This window comes from Hipposideros armiger, unplaced genomic scaffold (genome assembly GCF_001890085.2).
Source record: "Hipposideros armiger isolate ML-2016 unplaced genomic scaffold, ASM189008v1 scaffold_1063, whole genome shotgun sequence".
Taxonomy (NCBI): Eukaryota; Metazoa; Chordata; class Mammalia; order Chiroptera; family Hipposideridae; genus Hipposideros; species Hipposideros armiger.
This window is the reverse complement of record NW_017732413.1, coordinates 97,968-106,592: the sequence shown is the minus strand read 5'-3', so window position 1 is coordinate 106,592 and position 8,625 is coordinate 97,968. Positions and strand designations below refer to the sequence as shown.

The following is an 8,625-nucleotide window of genomic DNA, read 5'->3' as shown; positions in this document are numbered from 1 at the left end:
ATAGACCATGAGTTATTCCATATTACAGGATCATGCCTCGGAATATTACAGTTTTAGGATATAACAAAGAAGAAAACTTGGATGTTTTTATGACTTTATACAAGTGCTCTTCTTAAGTAGAAAACAGTTATGTTACATAAAGAATACCAAATTTAACTCCCACTTACCCATCTGTTTATCAAGATGAAAAATTATAAGGTGCTGTAAGTATAAAGTTGTATACCTCTCACCCAAGATTATCACATATGTACTTTACAGTTGATCTGTGGCTATTAAAGCTAAAGACAATGACAGTGAAAGGGCAAATCTAACTTCATTTTCAAAGACTAATCATTGGCTACTTATGTCTATGATTTAGCAAGAGTTTTTTGGTTTGTTTTTTTTTTTTCATTATGAAAGTGTTCTCTGATGTTTAATGCTAGGCTTATAACAAGCAAACATACTTGTTGAAAATTAACTTTTATGATGTTTTCTCCATATTCATTGGACATCCTGTTTTACAATATATCCATTTGTTTTAAATGCACATATGCAATTATTTCTTAATTTGTCCCCTTAATGATGCCATTTCTATGGCATTAGCAACTGAATGCTATTTTTTAAAAATGTCCATGTGTGATACTGACAATGGGTTTAGTACCAGATATACAAGTGGGTCTGAAAATACATAACCTGACCTTCATCTCTCATGTGGTCAGCATGGGCTGCCACCCTTCATGGTGGAACATTACAGCTGTTTTGATAGCTGACTGCAATCAATCATTTGTACTTGCCTGATTCAACAGAGCTGAATTGCTTTGAGCCTTTCTCTCAAAGACTGATTTCACTCTGGGAATTGGTGGGTAATGTTTGTCTTACTCTGTATGGCTTTTGAAGGAATCGAATGAAATTGTGAATAAAGCAAAATGGCAGTGTACAATCAAGCCTAATTTAAATAAACATATTTTGAAAACTATGTTATAAATGAAAATTTAATTTAGTGAATTGAGCATCAGAAATTTAGAGTGAATGTCCTAGTTACCAAAGTTGAAAAAGAAAATGTAATGCCATTTTATGTGCTTGCTAGCTTCTAACATGTCTTATTAAACTCATAATAAAACTTAACAACAGAAAACTGTGTTTTCTAAGACTGAAAATTGAAGCAAAGGTGGAAATATTGAGTTAGAAAACATGTCATTTTATTTTTCTTTTGTTACTGGGGGGGGGAAATATTCCTGAGAACTATGAATATGTGAGATCGTTGTGTCCATGCCTATCATTTCGTGGATTTGAAAACTAAAGTATAGAGGTATTATGTGCCATTTCCAACACTAATGGTGGCACCAGAGAAGAGTCTTGGGTCAGTAACAGGCCAGGAATAAGAGATGGGGCAGAAGGCCACTCACATAGAGCTAGAGGGGGCGGGGGAAGCATAAAGGACCTCTAAGAGCCAGCTCTCCTGGCCGAAGGATATAAACGTTATTATTGAACTCACCACTAGGTGGGGCTGTAAATGACTTACCTGTTCAAATATACCACATATTGGTTTAGTTAGGAGTGCCAGCACCTTTCTATACACTGTTCAGCAAGAACCTAGTGATGTCACTGTGGTGCCACTAAGATTACAGCTTCATCCTACTCCCATTTCACCTTGGTTTTTTGGCTGTAACATTTTAAACTGTTTGTCATCTTATAACTAAGTAGGCTTGTAAAAAGCTGAATAGGGAGATTCTTTTTTAAAGTGTTGAATTGGGAATTTTGGGCGGATGTCTTTTTTTTCTTGCCCTCAGCAGTTTTCCTCATAGCAAGCAGATACATTTAAAATTATTTCTTTAACTGTAAAGTGTCTCAAAGCACAGTGGCAACTGATCGATACTTTTATGTCATTGATGATATAATGATGTTAGTGTTTCTTCAGCTGAAAAGTCAATTATTTAGCAACTCAACTCTCTTCATGACAAGGCAAGGAGTCTCCTCCCAGCTCTGAGGAAATAGTTCATTACTTCTTCATGTAATCTAGACTTGACATCCTGTTTGACAATTCTTTACTTTCACCTGTGAAGTCCCACTTGCACACAAATGTACATGGGAAAAGTACGAACAAATAGATTTACAGAATATCCATTGATGTTAATGGAGGCTATTACTCTTGGTCTAGATTTATAAATAAGGTAATAGGATAAAGTGATCATTTGCTATAATGTTCCACATGTACACATTACACACACACAATTGCATTTGATAGTATGTTACTTTAGGCCCTTATGTTCATACTTATTGTTTATTTGGCCCCTGCTTATTCTTTGAGAACATAGATCACTTCTTCCAATACTTTGACTCCCCTTAAATTTCTTTCTCCACACTGTACTTTATGTATTATGAACAATTTATAATTATGTTGACTTTTATTACAAAATAATCAACTGCTAAATATTCAAAATATGCTTGTATAAGCTAAAAGTTATTTTGGCAAGCAACTGAGGAAAAAATTGACTTGAAGCGTTTCATTTGACTTTGTCAGTAAATAGCACCTGGTTTAGAATAGACTTATTATTTTCTTTGGTCTCCTCTATCCCACTCTATTGTCTAAAATTACTAAACTTGACATCCTCTTTCATGAAGGAAAAGTGCATTTAATTAGAATTATGCAATTTTTTAAATTGGGACAATTCACTTATCACCAACAAGTAACATAGGATTTCTGCTGACGCTTACTGTGGTGGTTGTTGTTTTAAGTATTTATTTCATTGCTTTTAAAAATTTTCCAGTTTGATTGAGATATAATTGACATATAACATTGTGTAAGTTTAAGTTTTACAACATAATAATTTAATAAATGCATATATTGAGAAATGGTTACCACAATAAGTTAGTTAACATGTTCATCACCTCACATAGTAATCCTGTGTGTGTGTATGTGTGTGTGTGTGTGTGTGTGATGATAACTATTAAGATCTACTCTCTTAGCAACTTTCAATTATACAGTACAGTATTGTTAACTATGGTCACCATGCTGTACATTATATTCTCAGAACTTATTCATATTACAGCGAGAAGTCTGTGACCATTTGAGCACTTCACCCATTTTCCCCCACCCCCGACCCCTGGAAACTACCAACCTACTCTCTGTAGAATTCACCAGTGAAACCATCTAGTCCTGGAATTTTCTTTGTTGGGAGGTTTTTGATTACTAATTCAGTCTCCTTGACTCATTACTTGTCTATTTAGATTTTCTATTTCTTTATGACTCAGTCTTTGTCAGTGTATGTTTTTAGGAATTTATCCATTTTTTTCTAGGTTGACCAGTTTGTTGTACAAATATTGATGGTCCTTTTCATTTCTGTGATATCAGTTTTAATGTCTTCTCTTTCATTTATAATTGTATTTATTAGAGTCCTCTAACTTTTCTTGATTAGTTTAGCAAAAGTTTTTTCAATTTTTTTATCTTTTAAAGAACCATCTCTTAGTTTTGTAAATCTGTTCTATTGTTTTTCTATTTCATTTATTTCTGCTCTAATATTTTATTATTTCCTTCCTTCTGCTAAGTTTGGGCTTAGTTTGTTTTTCTTTTTATATTTCCTTGAGCTGTAAAGTTAGATTGTTTATTTGAAGTCTTTCTTTATTTTTGGTGTATGCATTTATAGCTGTAAACTTTTCTTAGAGAACTGCTTTTGCTGCATCCTGTAAGTGTTGGTATGTTGTATTTCCATTTCCATTTTTCTTGAGATATTTTTTGATTTCCCATTTGATTGCCTCTTTGACCCAGTGGTTGTTCAGGAATGTGTTGTTTAATTTCCAATAATGTGTGAATTTTCCAATTTTTCTCTATTATCGATGTTCAGTTTCATACCATTGTGGTTGCAAAAGATACTTGATACAGTTTCTAGCTTGAATTTGTTGAAACTTGTGTGCCCTAACATATGATCTATCCTGGAAAATGTTCTCTATGTGGTTTAGAAGAATGAGTGTTCTATTAGTGGGTAGAATGTTCTATATATGTCTATGTTCAATAAAGGTCAATTTGATGTATGTTGTTGATGTATCCATTGTTGAGAATGGGGTATTAAAGCTCCATCTATTATTTTATTGCTGTTTATTTCTCCTTTTAGCTCTGATAGTATTTATACATTTAGGTGCTTTAATGTTAGGCACATAAATATTTATAATTGATTTAGCTTCTTGATGAATCTTTATCATTGTATAGTTATCTTTTTCTGTCTCTTGTGACAATTTTTATGTTAAATTCTATTTTTCTGATATAGGTTGAGCTACTGCTGCTGTCTTTTGGTTACCGTTTTCTTGTGATAGCTTTTTCAATCAATTCACACTCATCCTATGTGTACCCTTAAAGCTAAAATCTTCTGATGTGGTCCTTCTCAGTCTCTGTGGACCAGGGGACCATTCCAGCCTTATCCATGGATTCTGAGATTTTCACAATGGTGTCTTGTCTACGACAGTGGCTAGTCACTTTTCTTCTGCGGGAAACTGAAGTCAGGAATGATTGATGATGTCACTTCTCCACTGATTTTTTTTTTTTTAAGCTTGAGGCCATAGAGCTACTTCAGGTATATAGCCAGAACTATATGAATCCTAAATTTAGGCCCACTGAGCATTTTCAAGATGCTACAGTGATTTTCAAAGATTATTGGATTATATTGGCCAGAAATCATATCTCTTTTCCCTGCTTACCACTATATCCCTACACCAAATTTTCTTCTAATGCCAGTTTCAATTATTTACCCCTTGAACCTCAAATTCTGTTTTTTGTCATGATCAAAATGATCCTGTGCATTTCACAGCTTTTGCTGTGATGCAACCTTAGGGGCTGTCAGTGAAGAAACGAATTAGAATTTTCCTGCTCATCAGACCACCAGGATAAATGAATTGCTTCAGTGCACTCTGGAAAGTGAAGGCAAGGGGGACAGTGTATTTGTGTTTAGCTTAACCTCTTTGGGCTGTTGACATTGGAACTGGTTAATGACAAACTCTTAAGAACTATTAAATTCTCATTAGTGATGCCCCTGGGTTATAGCCATGTGGTACAAGACATCACTTAATAGTAAATATGAAAGCATATTTATGAAAAGAAGAGAAAGGCATGCCTGCATTATTTAGAAGAAGAAAATAGAAGAGCAGAATTTAATTGGTATCAAAACCGGGTCAGAGACTAATTATGATTTCAGTTCCATGTAACTTTACCTTCTCATTTCTCGACTTCGTAATTGTTCCTGGCGATGTCATGGCTGGACGAATACGGTGCTTTCAGAAATGTGAGCAGCTCAGAATCATTATTAACCTCAGGCTGTCTACACAATTAATAATTCAGTGTAATTTTATCTATACTTGTTTTCAGAATGCTTTGTTGTGAGATAAGGTAATATTAATCCATTTGCCAGGGAGCAAATAAAAAAGAACGCAACTCATATGTCAATTAATGTATTCTAGTTTGGAAGCCTGTATGTGGATTGCAGTATGGTTATTAAAGGTTTAAATCTGAGTAAATTCTTATATGTCATTGACCTATTAAAGTGCAGAAAAGGAAGCATAGCAACATTGATGACATTGAAAATATCCATAAAACATGTACACAAAAGTTGTGCCTATTTCAGGGCATCAAAAGAAAAATTTTCACTCACATCTTAGGAAAACCAACATGATTCATTTGTGAACTTGACATATATATTTTTAAATTTTTTTGTTATAAATACATTATTTAATTATGTAGTCAAACAATGTACATCATATGAAGACAGTAAGTGGCCATTTTATTTAAGTTCAGGTCTCCTAAATTTTATTAGCTCTTCTTTCTTAAATACATACCTAGAGGCCACTTCTTAGATAGTTTTAAACAAATTAGATTTATTGTTTAGGAAAGTCAGTTATTTGTTTTTATATTTGCTTTAAGATTATTCATTATTTTCTCCATATCTAGAATATTTTGTCTATATGATCTATGAAAAAAAAACCATATATAACTTGAAAGTTATATGTTAATTATATAACGTGTTAAATAATTAACATATAACTTTAACTTTATATGTGTATATATATATTATTACAAAGAAAGAACTTAAAACTAGGAGCAATGCAAACCCCAGAATTCAAATTTATACCAATTATTATTTCATTGAAAGGCTGAAATTCAGTTAACCTAATGTTTTATTTAGATTCTACTTGTAGCTAGCTGTGACTATATATACACATCAGTGTGTCTATTTTAATATCCTCATCTGTAATGTACAGTTAATAAGTTGTACTTACTTTATTGGTTTGTAGTGAGAATGTAAAGGTGAGGTATAGGACTGTATTGCAGACCCCAGCTTTGTCAACAGCAGATTAAAATCCCATTAACATTGTGAGAGTCACTTAACCTCTCTGATTCTCTGTTTCTTCATCTGCAAAATGTTGTGAGAGTCAGAGATAAAATATGTAAAGCACCTGGCACATAGGTATTTAGACAAAGGATCTATTTTCTAATCTTACTATACTAGACTTTGTAGCAAGTTTAATAACCTATTGTAATTATCCCCAAGCGCAGTTTCCCACTTAGATTGGAGCAAGGACAATGTTACACAAATAATGACATACATGTTTGTATGAAACCAATTTTTTATTTTATTTTTTACATTTATTAGCATTTATTTGATGTTGAATTTACTCCTGGGCCATAAGTTTTTGTTTCTTCAGTTTCTTCTGGGAGATCTTTTTCTTCTGTTCAACCTCCTCTTCCGGTTTAGGAACAATTTGTTCCTTTTCAGTTAGGATCATCTCAATGTGGCAGGGAGAGCTCATGTAGGGGTTGATCCGCCCCTGAGCTCTGTAAGTTCTGCGCAGCATCTTGGGAGCTTTATTTACTTGGATGTGCTCTATGACTAGAGAGTCTACATCTAAACCCTTAAGTTCAGCATTACTCTCTGCATTTTTAAGCATGTGCAGTAAAAATTCTGCACTCTTTTTGGGCCACCGACCCTGCATCCAACCCCACTGTTTGGCCTCGGCACACCTCCCAACTCCACCATTGTAACGACAGAAGAGCACACATTGTTTTTGTAATGTGACGTCCTTTAGATACTTGGTGGGTTTTCGGATATGCATACCCTTGATGGCCTGGGCAGTTTCACGAGTGTTCTTAAAATGAACTCGTAGATTCGAACCTCTTGATTTACATGATTTCATGGGGTTCTCCGGGTCAAGAGAATAGCGAACCATTTTGAGAGGTCACCTCAGGCCGCTTTCGGGAAGAGCCCATAATTTTGATATGTACATTCAATCAAACTATTATGCCAAATTAAACTCCAGGATAAAAGATGATTTTGTCAAACATTTAGCTACTTATCAAAGTTCCCACTTTAATTATAAATTTTATCCTATAGGTATCTGTTGGATGCTGGAAATTCACAATATGTACTTTTTTTTTCCACAAAAAGTTTTCAGATTTCCAAGTAAAAACTTATTTCCTGCATACATAACAGAAATATTAGTAGCAGTATTAGACCTCTATTACCTATAAAATTAGTTTGATAACAATGATTTGAAATAGGTCCTTTGAATGTCTTTGAATCCTGAGTATTAAGCCCCGAAATCCCACCTGGTTTGGAGCCCAGTCAAGTCATGGAAGCTTAGAGGGATGGAAGCTCGTGGTGACTTTAGCAACATGGAAATTAAAAAGGGTAAGAAACATTTTCTTTGGAGATAAAAGTATGAGTCAATGATGGGGACGTTCTCTAGCAGCACGGAGGCAGGGTCAAAAGTAAAAACTCTTGTGTGCAGTTCATCGAAGGTTGAAGATTGAGAATGTCTGCGCTTATGTTTTACTACTACAGACACTTTGTTCTAGATGTGGTAGGAATAGTCATCCTTCATATGTTTATCTATGTGACGAGTCAAAGATTTCGTATTTGGAAGAGACATTGGTGGTTATTTACTTTAACCCATGTGCAATTTCAAACCTCATAAACTCAATTTACAAAGTTTTCCGTGGATGAAATGAAGACTTTAGCATCAGTACTTGTTTTGATTTGTCTGTTTTATATCATATATTTTCCACTTCAGTAAGAATATATGTGACTTAGACTATGCACCATTTAGTTCAATTTAAATTGGTAGTTTATAAGAGCAGGAACCTGTGGGCAGCCTGATAGCTGACTGCATGGAGACAGCAAAGTGAATGTTTGGCAACCTTGACTGTGCTCAGAGTAATCAATCAATCAATCAGTCAATCAATCAAAGTATATTGAATAATACCAATAAAATAATAAGATTCTGTAGCAATATATTTCTGGTTATTTTATATCCACTTAATTTTTAGCTGTTTCAAAAAACAGAAAAACAGAAAAGCTCTAAACACACAAGAATATTTATAATGACCAACTTCTGGAAAAACATTTAATATTTGTCTTAGAGAGTCATTGAGGATTTTTATTGAAAGCTAGAAGTGACAATTGGAATATTTTACTCTATTATTTGCTACAAAGAGAGAGGCATAAATTTTGTCACCTATATATGTGCCATATACTTTGCAGAGGAAGAAACAATCCCTTCCAAATTGATTTAAAGCTATGTGTGTGTGTGTGTGTGTGTGTGTGTGTGTGTGTGTGTGTGTGTGTGTGTGTGTATGTATATATACACGTATATATGCATATATAC

At 33.9% G+C, this 8,625-nt stretch overlaps 1 pseudogene; it reads right to left on the bottom strand.

Moving 5' to 3' along the window:
* Positions 1–6,633: 6,633 nt before the first annotated feature.
* Positions 6,634–7,188, bottom strand: LOC109376201 (60S ribosomal protein L17 pseudogene; annotated as a pseudogene).
* Between the last annotated feature and the right edge of the window lie 1,437 nt (positions 7,189–8,625).